This window comes from Pinus tabuliformis, chromosome J (assembly GCF_031772625.1).
Source record: "Pinus tabuliformis cultivar Carrire ecotype Pingquan chromosome J, CPIR1, whole genome shotgun sequence".
Classification (NCBI taxonomy): domain Eukaryota; kingdom Viridiplantae; phylum Streptophyta; class Pinopsida; order Pinales; family Pinaceae; genus Pinus; species Pinus tabuliformis.
Window position 1 is genome coordinate 1,334,650,502 of NC_142295.1, and position 20,077 is coordinate 1,334,670,578.

A 20,077-nucleotide genomic window follows, 5' to 3' on the forward strand; every position below is an offset into this window, starting at 1 on the left:
GTTCAAATTAAATGAATGGCTAGATCAAGACTTCTTTTTAGGACATGAGTCATTGAAGAAGAATATTAATCAAATGAAACGATTATAAATTGAAATAATGATTTTCCAACAAATAAATTCAATAAAAGAAATTATTTTCCTAAGAAACAAAATCATGAAAAAAACAACATTTATCTTCTAGATATCGAAAATAAATGAACGTTGAATTAAGAAGATATTAAAATATGACCATGAAAAATAAACATAAAAGAACACTTGTCTGAATGCAATCATGTTGATGAACTTCTATTAAAAATATTCCACAGTCACAATGTAACCAACATTTTCTTATCCCAAAAACATCCCCTTTGAGATCTAATTTTCATCCAAATGAGGGATATATATCTATACATATATATAGATAGATATATATAGGCTTACAACCTTTTGACATCATATAAAACAAAAAAATGTTTTCTACAGTCTGTTATAGAAATAAAAGACAAATTATTGTAATTTTAGGCCTTTATCCTAAATGATCAAATTCGAATGAAAAAAGTGGTAGAAAAATTTCCCATTCAAAGTTAAGAACATGAACATGGTGATCTAGAGTAGCCTAGATTGTGAATTTCAAGAGGATTGTCTTGAACATGCAGAAAACCTATCACAAAAGTCAACTAAAATTAAACAAACTCATAAAAATACTAGAATGAGTCTCCTACAAAGTTTCTGACTATGTAGCATCCTTTTATTCAAAAACAAAAAATAGATAGAAACAAAGCATACATGAAACACTTCACATGCCTAGATTAAAAAAAATCACTAATTTTTTGCATTAGATCCTTCTAAATATGAGGAAATAGTGATTTTGAGATTTAGATATTTAATCACAATTTGAGTGTCTTTTTTACTGGGTTTTACCCTCAACACTGGATGAATTTGTTCTTGATATTTATCCTATGCTTGGAATGAAGCTCTCAACTTATTATTTTCATAAATAAATGGACTGATTCAATATTCCAAACAAGGAACAATAACCATATATTTTTTCTCCCAATACATATTGTAAATAAGTTCATTCGAATCACAAGTGCCCATGGAAGAATGATCACAATCGACAATATCACCTTGACAATGAGGAGCTCCCTTAGACTGGGGCTTTTTATTTTTGAGAGATCAATTTGGATTGGTTTCCAAATCAACTAAGGGGATATTCACAGGGGGACTTTTGTTCCTAGCCCTCAACCTTAGCCGTGTCCTATTTACTTTCATTTACAAGACCAATTTCTTATTTTTGGGTATATTGGGCAGGCTTAGGTTCGGGTCAAGGAGACTCTATGGACGGTTTCAAATCTTGGGTTTCTTCTTCACTCCTTGTTGTAGGGAAAAGTATCCGACTCGGATGACCCTATCCCACTCTAAGGGTGATAGTTCCTTAGCAACAACTGTAAAACAAACTACTTAAGGTTTACTTCTTTATGAAAGCAAAAGAGAATGGAGAAATGCACTAACCGTTGCCTTGCGCTTAATGTCGAATCCAAACTCTTCTCTTTGGCCGCTTGCTCCTAGCTCCTTGTTCTTTTGCTTGCCCAGCTACAATGAGATCCTGCAAAATAACAAAGAAGGAAACTACAAGAGGCATGCAATCATAACTGGTTCATGGATTAGTGTAAACCAAACATGCAATCATCACAATATATTATTGAAACAAGAGCACATAGAAGAACCTCAATAGCTTTTATTAATGAAGAAGTAAAGGTTCTGAGAGTATTACAACCATTGAAGGCTCCAATCCAGCAACACCTCTCAGCAGAAAGAATTTCTCCTCTTCACCTCTCTCAAACAATCACCCAATAGTTCTATAGTGAAACCAACAGCATATCATTACTTTGCACAAAATTCCAGCCTCCTGAGCTCATAGGAGAGAGCTCAATATATAGATGAATTGAGAAAGGATGAGTCAGCTTGCAACTGATGTGTAGCTGCCTTGTGTCCTCTCTCTCTTCAGTTAATCTTTAGTTGATCTTCAGTTCTTGAGTCCACTTGGAGAACTTTGCTTCCACTTGGAGAAACAGAGCCTTTGACTCATCACAAGGCGAAATCCCTGATCCAAGTGTCATTTTTGGAAGATTCCAGAGCAATGACTCAGTGTGCCACATGTCCAAACTCGCTCAACGCAGGTGGCCTTTGTTCTACCTGCTTTGCAACGCAGGTACACCATGGAGGAGTTGTGTTTCAGCGCAGAAGCCTAGTGGAGCACCTGCTTTGATTTCAGGATTGCTTGTTTTTGAGTATTTTTAGGTGGAGAACTGATCTGAGAGCTGTTGGTTTGCTGACCTTGTTCCTCTAGGGGTAGGAACATCATGTTTAGGGAACTTTGGATCCCTTGGATTATTGACAATTCATACCTGTTGCTGTAAGGCACAAAATTGTCTATAACAGATGCCCCCTAAAGTATGAGGTCGTTTATCGGGTGAAATGCTTTATTGAGAGGATCCGAAGTTCATTCGATCTGCTGAGAGGTGTCCTGTAATAAGATACAATACAATACATTATTTTTCGTACATTTTCATGATCTAACTGAGGCGGGCATTCCCATGCTCAGCTTTATAAATACATTTTGGTACATAGAACAGACGATCGTCTGATTGTAGACTGATAATTCTCTGCTGAAATTATCATCCTTTGAGAAGGATGATCATCTGCTGCAATGATGTACATATCAAATGTCTTTATATCCTGAATATATATCGCAACCCGGATGGATGAAACTAGATCCGGGGTCTTCAATCTCTTCCGATCTTCACTCGATGTACAAGTCGATCCACGTGAGAATTTCTTGACATCGAACATGGAAAGACATCGCTTGGTTACCGGTCAATGATGTAAACCGTTAACAAGCGCGAGAGGAATCACCGATAAGGATGATGACCCTCAAGGTACAGCAGTACAATTCACATGGTGGGAATAAAGGACTTGGCGTCGACCACCATGCAAAATCCTCTGGTCGAAGGTCATTGATGTATACCTGTCGCCGGAAGTGAGAAACTTGCCATTGAGGCATGCAAGCTTCAAAGTACTGAAGGGGTTGTTCCTAGATCAACTCCTTGGATAATGAGCTGATGTCGACAAGGAGCGATCCGTCAAAGGAGGGCCTTAATGAATCCCACATTAGTGACATGGAACGGAGCTAGTGATTGTGATGAGGTGAAAACAAACTGTGATGTATGATTCAGGGTGGCGGTCATGAAGTGGATGAAGGATAATGTATGGCAGTGGATGGGACACGGTTGACTCTTTGCAGAACCACATCTCTTGAACATATAACGACACTGATGTGATGGATCGGTAGCATTACCCCAATTGTGGATGGTGTGGCGAGGACCATGGTTATGAGACCGGTGAATGAAACAACCCAACCCGATGTGATACGGAGGACAAAGTGTCATGTTCAAGAGCGACTTGCTACCATTAAAGCTGTGAGGTTCTCCCAATTTTTCCCCAGTCATTGCTGACCAGTACCTCTTTATTTTTGTCAAGCTTGAGGAGGATAACATATGCTTGTTCTATAACCTGCCCTTCGGGCAAGCCCATCGCTATGTTTTAACGAGCCTAGCGATAGGGAAACTCGTTCTCGTCTAAAGACCAGTTTGTCGCTATTTAATGAATTTAACGAGTCTAACGACAAGGATAACTCGGTCCTTTTCATTTTTAGAGAGTCTGAAAAGGTACGAAAAGTTAACTCCAAAATTCCTTTTTCGTCTTCTAATCCCTTAAGTCCGAAAAAGTATAAAACAATACAGAAGGGATGAATTTTCGATTGCTTTAACGAGCCGAACAAAACAAGCGCTCGATCTTTTTGTGCAATAATCCCTCAGGTCCAAAAAGATTAAAATCTAGAGGAGGGATAGCTTTCCGGTCGCTTTAACGAGCTGGAAGGCCAAAACTCGGCAATCTTTTCATATTTTACGAGTCAGTGAAAAGAGCTTAAAGACGACTCGTCTTTCGAGGAACGAGTGATTAACAGGGCAGCAGCAGATTCCAGGTACAGGTTGGAATATTCCAATCACGGCAGTGTCACAAGGATGGCTTAGTGAAATCACTCTTCACAGCTGTTCCTCAAAACGGGTAAACAAACATATGGAGATGAACGATTGGCCAAATGAACGGATGGAGGTGAGACTGCAAGAACACGACCAAGGGCTTTAATATGGCTGTCAAAGGTTACATTTACCAAGGTTATTTACCGGTTCATTTTTTCTGGGTGAGCTTGAACTCTAGGGGAAGATTGCTCACAACTTATGTTTATTTTTTAACGAGCATGAACTATGTGCTAAAACTGCTCGGTTCTTGCGTTTATTTTTTAACGAGCATGAACTGTGTGCTAAAACTGCTCGAATATACCAGTCATAATACAAGAAACGCCTCAGGTGAGGTAGTCATATTTAAGGAGCTATACCTCACTAGTTACTCCAATTTGGCAAGTTTTAACTTCTGCCCCACATCCTTTCTTTATGCAAGCTGGAAACGGCTAATCCTACGAGTTTAACGGGTTAGACCTACAGGTTTAAAGGGAGGACCTAAAAATTTAAAAAATAAATAGTCGTCCCATGCTTGCACTCCAAAAGGTTTGCATGCCCCCAGGTATAAAGTATAATTTCAAGGCGCTGCCTCTTACTTATTATCCGAAAAATAGTTCTGTTCGCTGCCGCAAACTAAACCCCTTTTTCCGGCGATGTCTATCACTAGGTTACTAAAGACGGTGATCACTTGTTGCAGCAATTTCATCTCTTTCTTTGGAGGCTGCCCCTACTTATCCTTCAAAACATATGTTTTAATGGGTGAGGCTTGCCTTCAAAGATGGTGGCTACTTGCTGCCGCAAATGGTCCCCTTCCTCGGTATCCTACTTATCTAGACAAGGGGAGCGAGAAACAGATTATCCCACTCTCATAACTTTGACAAAAGAATCTTATTCTAGAACAACCCTCCCTTCCATGCCGGACGGGGTACGGACTAGTCATATTCTTCTGCGGAAATTAACTTTATACCCAAGGTTTCCTCTGCCCAAGGCAGGCCAGGGTGCATGCCCCCTGGGTCCCAGTTATATCTTTCCGAATCACTCGCATTCATCGGGAAGTAGAACCGGGGGTGGAGGCATTTCTTGAGTGAATAAGCCGCTTAGGGTTGGTATTTGACTATTTGCGATGCGAGATCCCGGAAATGAAAGTTGGTCCACGAGCTTGACCATCTTTCCTTCGTGTGGAAAACACATTACTCTAAAGAGTGAGGAGACTATAGCTCCCATGCAATATATATAGTCCCGTCCAAGGAGTAGGTTATAATCCAAGGGTCCTTGGACGACCATGACATTCATATGAACTGTCTTCTTCCTCAATGTAATGGGAACATTGGGGAGAATCCCTAATGGGCGACTGGTTCCTTTATCAAAATCTGATAGATTTCTCATCTCAGGTAAAAACGCCGGGGAACCCAGTGCTTTCCAAGCAATAGAGGAAAGGATACTCACAGATGCCCCTTCATCAATGATGGTTCCAGCCATTACCATTCTATAGATTTGGACAATGATTCTGAATGGTATACTGGCTGGTAACCGGGGTCTGCCTAGTTGATTCCAATCAAAGGATACAACCAGGTTGCTTGGTGGTGGGACCGAATACACGGCCGGATACGACCCTGACGATGTTCCTTGCTGTGATAAAGGAATGGGCGCATTGCCCTGATGCTCATCAGAGTCTGTGTTGATGAAAAGAATCTGGACGGTGTCATCCTTATTCTCTTCAGTGAGGGTGTCATTTGAAGATGAATCTTCAACGACGGTGTCATTTGAGGATGAAACCTCTGAAGGAAGAACCGGGTCAACTGCCGTTTCGACCCTTAGACTTTCGTCTGGTCTGGATTCAGTTGGTTCATTCTCAATGATCGACACTTCAGCTGACCACTTGAGCGGGCCAGCTGGATTTTCAACTATCGAGGGATTAGGCACGAGTTTTTGGTATCCAGGAGGAAGTCGTAACGGTGATACCGGACGATCTTCCAAAACTCTCTTCGCCTCATCTAAGAATGGACATCGGTGGATGGCGTGATCGCCTTCACACAACATACAGGGTGATCTTGGTCTCCCTTTTCTTCCTTCACTCTCGCTAGTTGATGGACTGCAATCAACATGACTACCAGAGGTTGATGCTACCGGATTGTGCAACCTGGGGGACCAGTCCCTTAGTATCTGGGGAATACAAGGACAATCACGATGGAAGTGGGTCCCTTTGCAAATGACACATGGCGATTTAGGCCCGGTCGGTGCAGTGTGTGGATTTTTGTCAGATGTCTTTTGCTTGCCCCCAGTCGCCTTCGCCATAGGCCCCTTCTGCTTCTTTTCTCTTTTCTTCTTTTCCTTCTTCTCCATGGGAGGCTGACTTTTGCCGGCTCTACCTTGTGAAGATGAAGGATCAGAGGAAGAATTGTAAGAAGTGGAAGGCTGGTGGGTAGTTCTAGACTGGTCTGACTGTTGATTCGACTGCTCAGGATTAGTGGTGATTTGAACTACATTAGTTGAAAAGAGCCATACAGGTAGGCCAATTGTCAATCCTGGAAGTGACAATGTGGCCATATGAGGCGCACCAACATCTCCCCAAGAGGAGAAGGGATTTGGACTTCCACCAAGGTTACTTCTTTGGTTGGTGGGCTCCATACTTTTCAACTGAAAGATCAACGTGGGAATAACAGGTGATTATGTTCCGTTTAAAATAAATTTTATTAACGACGCTTTTAGACACAAACTTGCTTTTTCATGTTTTAAGAGTCGAGAAAAAGCTAAAGATGACTCTAGTCTCCTTCGATGTATTAACGAGCCCGGAGTGACAAATGCTCAGATGGACTTTTTCAGTTATAGAGTTTGAAAAAGGCCAAAAGAAACTTCTCTGGAGTTCTAGGCAGAGGGTGTGCCAAACTTTTCGCGAAACCACAGAATACGTTTTACGGTACGGGTGGTCGATCTTCGTGAATGCTGTGTTCACTGCATCGCGATCAGTAGGGCGGCCGACACGGCTTCCTATGGATAAAGGATAATTGCCTATAGGGGTCTCCCAATATATACGCGACGGTACGTGGGAGCACAAGTCCGTATTAGTGCCACCGACTCTCAGGAGGAATCACCCACCTTCGTAGAGATCGACAGTCACTATGTTTAACGACGCCGGAACACGTCTCTACCTAGACCTCTATTCGTTTGCGTTATGTTACAAAGCGTTGTTATGTAAATTGGATTTATTTTAATGTTGATCTTGCTTAGCAGTTTGCCTTTAAGGATCACCACGAGATGTATGTAACAAATTCCTGAATGCAGTCTAAGATGAGAAGCAAACTTTTCAATCTTTCAACTTTGAAAACCTTAACTACTGAGGGAAAAGAAAGGCAAATCTTTTCACACAGATCATAGAGCACACACTAAATGCAAATTTTTTCTAAATCGTCAAGCAAACAGTCAAATGAAAAATGCACAATGCATGTATTTTCTTTTCCCTTTCTTAATGTGGATGGGTTACAAAAAGAAAGTTGTTATATAACTTTGATTTCGATTTAAAGCGAAAGTAAACAAGCTTGTCCAAAATCAAAAGACACCTTAAGATTCACTTGCTTAATCACTGGAAATGCATGAAATCAAACCATAATGACGAAAGTAAAATGACTAATCACCTATGGACAGCAAACAAGCTAACTCTTTAGACCAGCAAAATGCCTAACACAGGTTCAGATCTAAGAGGCCAAAAGCAAGACTAGTTTACTCTTCGTTATGGGAAATTGTAAATGAGTAAGAAATACAAAAGAACAAGTACAATTTCGTTATATAACAGAGGCGGAATGATGGCAAGTAATATTGGTTTCAGAACAGGTGCAAGACTGGTAACTGGCAGCCAAATCAATAGTGAAAACAGGCAAGAAAAGGGGAGGAAACCCCAAATGCACTAGGCAAAATTGGGCCAACGCAGGTGCTGCACAGCCAGTCTGGCTCTCAGCGCAGGTAGCCCCTTCGGGACCTGCGTTGCAAAGCAGGTAGCCTGTGTACTACCTGCTTTGGAAAACGAAAGTTGCGTTTTCTCAGTTTCCGAGTCACAATTTTCTCAAAAATGCACAGTTTTTGCTCAAATCAGAAGCAATCAGTCAAGCACACTCAAAGGGATGATTAGGAAGGTGAAAAGTTATCACTAAGAGCTTACAAGGATCCTTGTAGATCAGCTCTTCAAATCATGAACTTGCTCAGAAATGAGCTAGAGTAGCTGCCCTCTACTTCGCTTTTGATATAGTCAAAAGCTTTTTGATTTGGTACTCTTTTGTTCAGGAAATGAATAGCAAAATACTACAAACACAATCAAACGGATACGATCCCCAGTGGAGTCGCCAGTTTGTTGTAGGGAAAAGTATCCGACTCGGATGACCCTATCCCACTCTAAGGGTGATAGTTCCTTAGCAACAACTGTAAAACAAACTACTTAAGGTTTACTTCTTTATGAAAGCAAAAGAGAATGGAGAAATGCACTAACCGTTGCCTTGCGCTTAATGTCGAATCCAAACTCTTCTCTTTGGCCGCTTGCTCCTAGCTCCTTGTTCTTTTGCTTGCCCAGCTACAATGAGATCCTGCAAAATAACAAAGAAGGAAACTACAAGAGGCATGCAATCATAACTGGTTCATGGATTAGTGTAAACCAAACATGCAATCATCACAATATATTATTGAAACAAGAGCACATAGAAGAACCTCAATAGCTTTTATTAATGAAGAAGTAAAGGTTCTGAGAGTATTACAACCATTGAAGGCTCCAATCCAGCAACACCTCCCAACAGAAAGAATTTCTCCTCTTCACCTCTCTCAAACAATCACCCAATAGTTCTATAGTGAAACCAACAGCATATCATTACTTTGCACAAAATTCCAGCCTCCTGAGCTCATAGGAGAGAGCTCAATATATAGATGAATTGAGAAAGGATGAGTCAGCTTGCAACTGATGTGTAGCTGCCTTGTGTCCTCTCTCTCTTCAGTTAATCTTTAGTTGATCTTCAGTTCTTGAGTCCACTTGGAGAACTTTGCTTCCACTTGGAGAAACAGAGCCTTTGACTCATCACAAGGCGAAATCCCTGATCCAAGTGTCATTTTTGGAAGATTCCAGAGCAATGACTCAGTGTGCCACATGTCCAAACTCGCTCAACGCAGGTGGCCTTTGTTCTACCTGCTTTGCAACGCAGGTACACCATGGAGGAGTTGTGTTTCAGCGCAGAAGCCTAGTGGAGCACCTGCTTTGATTTCAGGATTGCTTGTTTTTGAGTATTTTTAGGTGGAGAACTGATCTGAGAGCTGTTGGTTTGCTGACCTTGTTCCTCTAGGGGTAGGAACATCATGTTTAGGGAACTTTGGATCCCTTGGATTATTGACAATTCATACCTGTTGCTGTAAGGCACAAAATTGTCTATAACACTCCTAAGGAGGTTAAAATTTTTGACACTTCAATCTGACTATCATCTGAAAGAAGTGACCGTCATCCTTGGACAAAGGCCTCACAGTTGTCTTGTTGGAATTCATCAGTAAGATATGGATTTTACCCAATAAGAGAGGGGTCAAGAGCAATGGTAGAAAAATATTGAGTAGGGTTAAATGGAAAAGTCTTATGATAGACTTTACGAGAAATAAAAGAATCCCATTTATCACCAAATTGAGCTAAATGATGTTTAACTAACATGCATATTAAACTATGGTGGAACAATGACATTTCAGGGTTTTTGTGGTCGACTTGATAGGCCCTAGACATTTTCATTAAACACTTTAGCAGATAATAGGGCAAGTTAAGATTTCATCATAGGAAAACCATTAAAGACTCAATATGATACATAAAAACTCTATTATACCACACTTCTCACATTATATTCCTATGAATTAAGTGAAGCAACTCATGCCATTTTGTCTTCAAATATGATACCACCATACCTTCGACATGGTACTTATAGTTATGACTGGAAAGCATGTTTCTCCATGGAATATCTTGGACTGCAACATTCTTGGACCAAAATTCACCTTCAAGAGGAATATGCATGGCTTCCACTATGAAATTAAGGTTAATCTTAATTTCCAAACTACCCATATATGCTCTTCTCCCATTAAGAAAAGAAAAAAATTCTTTAACCACTTCATTGGTGTGTCCCTGAAATAATTGTAAAAATTCCTACCAATCGACCTGGCGAAACAAACCCAAACATTCATCCTTTGCTTGAACAAGTTTTGCCCCAATGATCTTAGTTCACACTATGGATGACATATGGCTGGGAAAATGTTATGAGCCTAGGTGGAACAAGGTTAGGGGAAGCGTAACAACCAGACATCCAAAACCCTAAGCTGTAAAGTTCTCAGGACCAAAACAAGAAGGGATCAAAATGATGTTGGTCGGAGAATCCTCTCGAAAAACTGAGTAATGAATTTGATAACTATTAAATATTGGCCCGAGTCAAGGACATAATGGCCTTCAGATATGAGAAATGAGTGGTGATCATAGGATAACAAGGAATACAATGTTTGACAATGCCTTGGGTTGACATTCAAGACATAGGATTCCAAATCAGTTCATGAATAAGTATCATAATATAACACATCACCTGAAGCTAGTGAATTCCATAATTGTGAATCCATGAAACAAATTCCCTAAAATAACATATTTAATTCAATACTAATGGATTATTAATCGGTGGACGTGACATGATTAAACTGTTAAATGATGTAAGTGAAATAAAAAAACATGTAGTGCCACCAATATAGGTATATTCTTTTGGTTACCATCATTAGTTTGAATCATTAAAAAATTTTAAATCACTGATAATATTGAGATAAAAGGATTAACATAAGAGCAACCACTATCCACATACCACTAACAATTTTGGTTCTAAGCGTAAAGAAATAGGCCATGGTTACTAGTTTTCTTCTCTTCATTTTTCTTTTTCAACTGCATGGCTTCCTCTATCTTGTGATTGTCTTGATTATATGATTTGTAGTTTTTGAGTTGAAATTCATGATATTTTCTTCCAAAATTGTGGTAGTAGCAACATTGAGTGACATCAGCAAGTGAGGAAAATAGATTATTGTTTCTATTTATGGTTATTATTGTATTTACAAATATGTTGTTCAACTCATTTCTTTTTTGACTTCTTTTTTCACTTCTTCTGGTATATGCTTTGTAGTTGATAGCCTTAAGGTGAAAGCTTTCGCACGAATAAAAATATCCATAGGATAAATTTTCATACCCAAGGAATGATGGTGCTTGTGAATAGGGTAGTCTTTGCATTTGGTAATTTTTTGTTTTGAAGAAATAAGGACCTTTAGTAACTCATTGCGTTCTTGTCAAATATTCTTGTCTATTGTTACTAAGTAGGATTAGTCCTTTGTTGCCGCTGAGTGGCATGAATCTCTTATTGTTGTTGAGTGGTGTCCTAACATCCTTATTCTTTAGCTGTTGATGGTTGGAATTATATTTTGCGACAACCTTAACAAAACTAATGGTCTATTTATCTTTTGTCTTATTCTCAATGGTTTTCCCTTCATATCCCAACCCGAATTCCATAAGTAGATATCCATGAACATTTAGTATCTCATCCAAATTTTCATACCCCTTAATGTGTTTAAGGTTCATATTCAACTTAGCCCATGTTTTCGCTAGTTTCTTTCACATAGCAACTACTTCTTCTTCTAACATCCCATATTATTTTCATTTCCCTTTTAACTACTATAATAAGATGAATTCCATGTTTTTGGCCTCTTGTAATTTATCTTTTAACTAGAGAGGCTCTTCAGAATTAGACTCTTCTTCAACATACTTATTAAAGATTTATTTTTGTTTCCTATTATGTTGCTTGAACCTATTAATTTCTTCTATATCACTAATTGTCCCCCCCTCAATTTCTACTTTATCTTTTTCTTATTTTCTTAACTCACACTCATTATTTTCTCCAAATTGGGTCTCCAAGGCCATAAGCATGAACTCACTAATTCCTTCCTCATTAGAAGATTCACTTGTATCACCAGAAAAATTGCTATCTTCTTACATATAAAAGATTTTCTTTCAAAAGATTTTCTCATTCTTCATTATGTTATTTTTATTATTTTTTTACCTTTAACCTTATTCTCTTCCTTCTTAAATGGACATTTGAGGTAGAATTTGATTCTCTTCAATAATTAAAGAATTTAAATGAATGTTTTCCTTTATACTTACAAGTCCCATTCTTTAGTCGTCTCGAACAATTTTCTTCTTTGTCATCTAACTATGAACATGAGCACTCATGGACTTATATAGATTTATTGTCTACTTTGAATGCTACATCCCCTATGGTTGACTTTCCCTTTGTAATACCCATTTTGCATGTTGTTAGGGAGCCAAGAAATTGATTCATTGTTAGCTCCACAATATTAGTCATTTCTTCAATAGCTGATACTTTATGACTAAACTTAGCAAGGAGCGATCTTAAAAGTTTTTGGACTACTGTAGACTCCATAATTTCTTCACCGAGACCCTTCATAAAATTAGCAATTTCATTAAATCAAAGACAAAATTTTGTTATATCTTCATTGCCACTCATTCTTAAAGACTCAAACTACATTTTGTAAACTTGTAATTTAGCCCCTTTTACTTTTCCATCTCCTTCATGAATTCTTTTTAGTTTATCGCCCATTTCTTTGTCAGTCTTGCAATCAATTACTTTAAAAAATTCTAATTCAGTTGGCGCACTAAGAATAACATTCATGGCTTTGGAATTGAATGTAAATTGAAGCTTCTCTTGTTTGTTACTTATTACAGGTGGCTCTTTATATCCATACTCCATTGAGGCCCAAACATCTACACCAAGGGACATTATATATGTCTTCATTATTAATTTTCGAAAGGTATAATTAGTACCATTAAACAAAGGAGCTTTATTAGTTGAACATCCTTCCTAACTAGAAATTCTTATGAACTAGATCTTCCTTCAATTGTTAGGCTAATACAAAAGGAACTTGTTATGATACCAATTATTCAAAACTAGGAAATTAATGAGAAGGGGAGTGAATCATTCATTCTTTCTTTTAAATGACCAATTTTAGTTTATTTTACCAACCTTTTAATTCTCTCTTCAATGTATTAGCTGATTTATATATTTTTTTCAACAATTAACCATGAATGCACAGGAAAACATACAAGAATCTCATGCAACACATTTAGACACCAGATATAAGTGGAAAACCATAAATGTAAAAACAACAAATTTTGGTTATTTTGATGCAAAGGAAATAAACCACTGACTTTTTTACATTAATTTTCTACAAGCATCTATCTTTAAGAGGCTTCTACCTCAATTTTCTTTTATAAGCTAGAACTTGTTGGGAGCACCCACTCCCTCTTCTTATAGGTTCCAACCTTTTCTTCTGCAGGATACTACCTGAAAGGGGACACCAATCTCCTGACAATATTAGGAATTTACTTTGTTGGTTTACCTAGTATTTGAATCCTGAGTCCTTCTTTTCTATGGCCCTATTATGTATTCTGCCTCTACTCTCTTTACAATTTCTTATCTCTTTCTCTTCCTCCTCAATTTTGATTCACATTTGCTCCACTTCTTCTTTCTCTCCTCTCTAGGTAGCTCATAAAGTATTTCTAAAAAGAAATGAACTCACTAGCAACTTTATCATTCAAAACGTTATTTTTTATATACATAGTTTGTTGACTTTTGTATTCCAATACATGAATATAAAGTGAAAGGTTGCCTCTCTGTGAAGGCTCTTTGTGGTCTACCTCTTCATTTTCGGATTTGAATATTAAGTCAAGACAAATGGACCTTGTAATATTTGAAAAAATGGAATAATAGAAATGAACAATAATGATTACACTATATGTCTTGGATATAATGCCTTCTTGGAAATATAAACTCCACATATATTATATTGAAATCTTATAATAAAATTCATATTGAATGGAAATAGAATGTTCCCCAGTTCCCATGTATTCACTTTTCTTATGAACTAAACAACATCACAAACCTTGCCTATGAAACATTGTTTCCCTAAGTTTAAAATTGTTTTTAATTGCATTGTTGATAGGATTTTGGTTATGAAACATTGCTTATTCTTGTGTTGTCATGTCACTTCTTATGTTTCCAAGTCACTTATTCTACTATCAAGTTACATGTACTTTGACGTCAATGAAAAGACTACTAATATTCACAATCAAATTCTTTGAAGAACATTGGCAAATTGTTGAGGAGGATGTCTAGAACCTAGTAGAAGATTCTCATAAATATACGTCCTCACTAAGAGCCTTATATTCCACATTGGTTTCCCTAATTCCTAAAAAATCCTGCTATGAATATCCTATAGAATTAAAACCAATATCTCTCTACAATTTTATATACAAAATCATTTCCAAGGTCATAGCCAATCAAATGAAACCTGTCCTTTCATCCTTGATCTCCCCTGACAAAATTAGTTATGTTGAAAGCACACAAATACTTGACAACATTCTACTATCTCATTAATATTTTCACACCCTCACCTATACTAAGCCTCTAATAAGATTATTAAATTAGATCTGTCAAAATAGTTTAACTACCTAATATATAAATTTTTATTCCATATGCCAAATCCTAGATATTTTGATGAGTCTATATTTTTTGGGTTATGACACTTGTCACAAAAGTTTTCTTTTCAATTCTTGTAAAAGGTTCACCCTCCCCTGCTTCATTCCCTTAAGAGGTATAAGGCAAGTAGACCCAATATCACTGTCTCTTTGCCTCCTTATGGTAGATTGTGTATGGAGAGCCATAAAATATATAGTTTTGCAAAGTCACATAAAGGGATTACCCCATGGAAATTCCAATTCTCTCTCAACTTATAAAAGTTTTCTAATGACACCCTTCTCATGGCCAAAGCTATAATAATAGAAGTGAAACGTTTTAAATCCATCCTAAAGGACTTTTCCAATGCTATAGGTAATGAAATTAACCTTACCAAATCAAAAATATTATTATTTAATAGCCCTATTTCCATTCAAATCAACATCTTAATATTAAAGGGTATACAAAGAAGCTCCCTTCCATCTGAATATCTTGGAGCTTTCTTGTAAGAAATAATTTTAGAATACAATTATGGGAATATGTTCTAAAAAGTAGAGAAAAGCCTCTCTTATTAGGGCTTTAGAACAATAAACCTTTTTGGTAGACTTACTTTGCTTAAATCAATTCTACAAGCCACTACTATGTACCTTTTCTTAGTCTTAGTAGCCCCTAAATCTACTCTAGGAAAATAGAAACATATATAGATCCTTGATTTTGGGGGAAGATTTAAAAAAATGCACCTTTTTTTCCTGGAAAACGTTATGGAGTCCCAAGCATTTGGGGGCCTTGGGACTGACCCTGAAATCTTTAGTGAATACCTAGGAGCGAAAAATTACTCGTAGTGGCCTAAAAACCTAGAGGATTTATGGAGTAAAATATGGATGGAAAAATACATGCCGAGAATAGATGTCAATGAGCTAATTTAGCTGGAGGGGGAAATTTAGGGATCTCATCTCTAGAATTCAACCTAGAAGAATAAAAACTTCATTTAATATCACATCTTTTGTGAAATCATGGATGGAAATTTAGCCCTCTTTTGGGAGGATTCGTGATACAAATGGCCCAAATTGGAATAAGAAGGAGAGTTGAGAGAACTAAAATCTTGCTTAATATTGTAAGGAAAAGTAGTGGTTAAGCAGTATTGGGTGCAACATTAATCTCAACAATAATGTACATTATGGGAGAAGTGCACACAATGAACATCACAGATGATATTATAAACAAGGGTCACCATAAAAAAAATAACTGGAAAGATGAAAAATTAAATTCCAATTTTGGAAATATATCCTTTGATAGGGGCATTGGCATAAATGACCTTTCCATTTAAAGGAGGCTAAAATATTACGAGCAAGTATAGAAGGACACCCCATTAGAATTATATTGAAAAAGTTATATGTAACATATTCAATGTCTTAATGTTTGGTTAAATATCTGAGGTATCAAAATTTTTCTGCTTTAGGAGGTTAACAATTACCTTTGATACACGTTTTCACATATTCCCACTAAATTTATCCTAACCACACTTGAAATTTTTTTATTTTCATTTCTCATACATTTTGTCAAACACTTTATATGTAAACATTTCTTAAAACTTTGTATACAACTAGTTAAGTAATCCTTTTCTTGTAAAACATTTTCGAAACATTTTGTATGAATTAAAATAAGAAACATTTCTCTAATTCCACTTGCAACATACCAACTAAAATATACCACTCAATCATGCAAATTTTGTTTTATGTCTTTGAGGTATTTTATCAAATAGTTTGTATGAAAATCTTAATAAATCACCTTCAAAATGTTTCTTCAAATTCTTTTCATGAAATTGAGAATAGCTCAACTACAATAGTACTATCATACAACAATACTATCCTCATCCATAAAACAACATTTTCATTAGGGCAGTCATCAATTAGTTTTGTATGAAATGAATCATTGAACCATGTAGTCATTTCTTCAATCACTTTTCATGAAAAATAAGATAGCAACATCCTAAGGGTAAATATAGTAAATTATATAAATCTAGGTGTTGAAAATTAAACTAAATAACTAGTGGGAGTTCCCTTCCTATGGTCCAAGTTTTAGCCTCTAGAACTTCCTAGATAAAACATTATAGCATAATTGGCGACATGGCACATTTGATGAATGAATTTGGAGGAATCTAGTAAGGTTGACTTCTTATGATTATATATTTAAAAATAATACAACCAAATATGTGAAATTTAGACCGGATGATCAACAATATTTTCCCACACTATGGTCCATGTTTCAATTTCTAGAACATTACATAAGAAAAATAGAAAAAATTCTAATATCACATATTCAATGCATGATTTTCAAAGCATCTTCAAAGCTGAACTTACTCTGATCATATTTCTTAAAATATCACAACCCAATATATTAAGGTTAGAACAAATGATTAACATGATTTCCCCTAACTATGGTCCAATTTTAAGCTTTTGGAACCTCCCAGAAGAGAAGTTATAGTAGATATTCCAACATGACATGTTTAAATATGCATTTAGGAAGCCTTACTTCCTCTAATCATATTTCCTAAAATTTTGTCAACCAATATATAAAAGTTGAACCAAAGGATCAACAATATCTACCCTCACTGTGCTCCATTCTTTAGATTTTCGAACCTCCTAGAAGAAAAATTATAGTGTAAATTCCAATATGAGCTATTTAAAGAAGAATTTAGGAAGCATATCTTCCTCAACTAGTGTTGTTACAAAATTTCATACATATAAAAATTTATATCCAAATAGTATAGCAACTACAACCATGATATATTTGTTGAAGGATAAATGCATGTACATATAAAGATACTAAAAATATCAATTAAATAATCATACATAATAGATGCTTGTCTTCAGTCAAATATTTTGCAATCTGGAACTGAAGAAGGGTGAGTCACTCTCCACTCAACCATACTCTCAACTATGTTATAATCTTTGTCATAGTTGGCCACCCCCGAGTAAGATCTTCATGCCTTGAAGGAAAAACTAAAATCAAGGATTTAGCACATAGTTTTCATTCCATTTAACACAAAATGTAAATTCCATTCTCCCTTAGACATAGGAAAAACTCAGTCTCTTTCACATGGGTTATCACTCATAGCTCTTAACTAGTCATAAGTTTTAAACCTCTTTGGGTTCTACCACCATTTATCTTTCCAAATCAAATTTCTAAGAGACAAAGTATGAGAGAAAAACTAAGGATAAAATAGCAACCAAGAAAAACAACTAAGAACCAAAAATCCTTGGATGGTTTCTCCTTCCTATTTGTATAATAACACATTTACACTTCATCTTCCCAATCTCTTGCTAGAAGCTTCTTGGGAATACCAACCATCACACCAAGGTAAAATAATATTTATTCAAGCAAGACTAGGATTTATCCCACCCCATCCCCCTTGCATATTGTTTTCCCTAGTTAAGCCGCCCCACCCCCCAAGGAATCATAATATGTTGGTTTTCCCCTTTTTATTAATTAAAATAATCTTTACATAATATAACAGAGTTTGACATCAAAACAACAATGTTGGCTAATACGGATTTAAGCAAGAACACAATAAGTTACAGAGATAACCATAAACACAGATATGCAGTGGAAATAATAGTTCGTTTCATTAATGTAAAATACTGAAATATGCTTACAAACAGTAATGGAAATAAACCAGCTAGGGCGATGGTAGCTTATCTCTGAGAAGAGATGTGGTGGTTACATGCCTCTAAACTATGTTAAAATGAGGCTCGAAGGCCTATTTATTGTTGAGAAACAATGGAAAACTTTTCACATCCCGAAACCTAACCCTAGAAGATGAAATGCCAAATTGTGGGCCCCATTTGGGTAAATTTGTACATCAATTTCCCAAGGTTGTAACTTTGGCATACGATCTCCGTTTGACGCGTACAATAGCTTGTTAGAAAGATCTATCTGAGAACTACCACTTTGGGAGACAACATGGGTCATGTTGCCCCAAATTTCCCAGAAAACATCGTTTAGGGCCTCAAAACGGCTCCGGAAGTTCAGGACCCGAAAAACTGCTAAAAATAGTAAATTGTGCTACAATTTAGGAAATTGAAAAAGCTGAAAGAGATAGTTGTGGGGGTCCAAATGGGATAGGTGGGTGGCCACCAACATCCACCTGGATCATTCCTCTCCCCTTAGGAAGCAATGGTCCCCATTGCATTGAGTTCCTCCCTGAGATGAGGGAGCTTCTGTTGAGCTGGGTCTCTTGTGAGTTGTTCTGTAATCTCTGATTTGTCTAGAAATGGTGGGAAGCATGGTAGACGACGGTCCACATTGAACACTCGATGCAAGCCAAGATGGAGGAATGTTGTGCTTCAAAGCATTGTTGCCCGTAGCCTTGGTACTGGTGTAAGGACCATGTCGGAGTCGTCTGAGTTTCTGATGGGTTCTGGTTAGGTGTTCTCTCTGCAGATGTAACCAAACTTTGTTGCCCACCTGAAACTTGTGTGGTACCCCTATGGGTGAGGAGAAGTTGTTCCTGTGTCTTGTCATGACTGTATCCCTTTGCTGCTGCTGCTGCATGGAGGAACCCTTTGCGGGGGTCATGGATGTGATGACAATCTTCCCCTTACTTTGGGAATGAACCAGATAGATGAATTTCGTGGTCTCGGAGATGAGCTTGCTGCCTTTCTTAGCGGTGATCAAACATGTGGTGGTAGGTGGGGCTGCCTCTGGTATCCTGTATAATGAACTATTGTAAGAAATAATGACAGCACGAAGCCTTGACTCATACACAGCATGTTGCCTCCACAAATATGGCTAGCCTAATAGTACATCGCAAACATCAAGAGGTGTAACATCACACAATACCTTGTCTGTGAATGGCTTGATGTTGTAGGGAAGGCGGCACTGTTGGCAAACTTTGAGATCTCATCCTTCATGAAGCCACCTGATACTCTATGGCTGTGGGTGTGGTGTAGTCGCTAGGCCCAACTGCTTCACGACCTTAGCTGAAATAATTTTCTTTTGACTGCCACTGTCGACAATGAATTGCAGTGGCGAACCCTTCACCCACATCTGTGAGTGGAAAAGATGCTCCCCTTCCTCTGGATTTTCAGGCTCATTTTTTTGGATCTTAGCAGTGGCAACAGTGGCACTGGGATCTGCATCAATGATTTGCTCCCTGTTTCCATTCCCCTTGTCGGGTTCTGGCTCAGGGTCAGAACATGCATCTGATTCAGAAGCCTTCAACTCAGCCACCAACGACTGCTTGGTCCGACACTCACTTGTGTTATGAGTGGGACTCTTGTGGAACTCACACCACTTTCTTCTGTCCTTCTTCGGCTTCGTGGTGTTATTCATTTCTTGCAGCTTCGACGGGTTGTCTTGGGTCACCCCGCCTTGGCTTTGCCCTTTGGGCTTCGGATTTGTAGATCCAAAGTCTCGCTTCTTCTGTTTGAACTTTTGCTCGATTTTGATAGCATATCGATA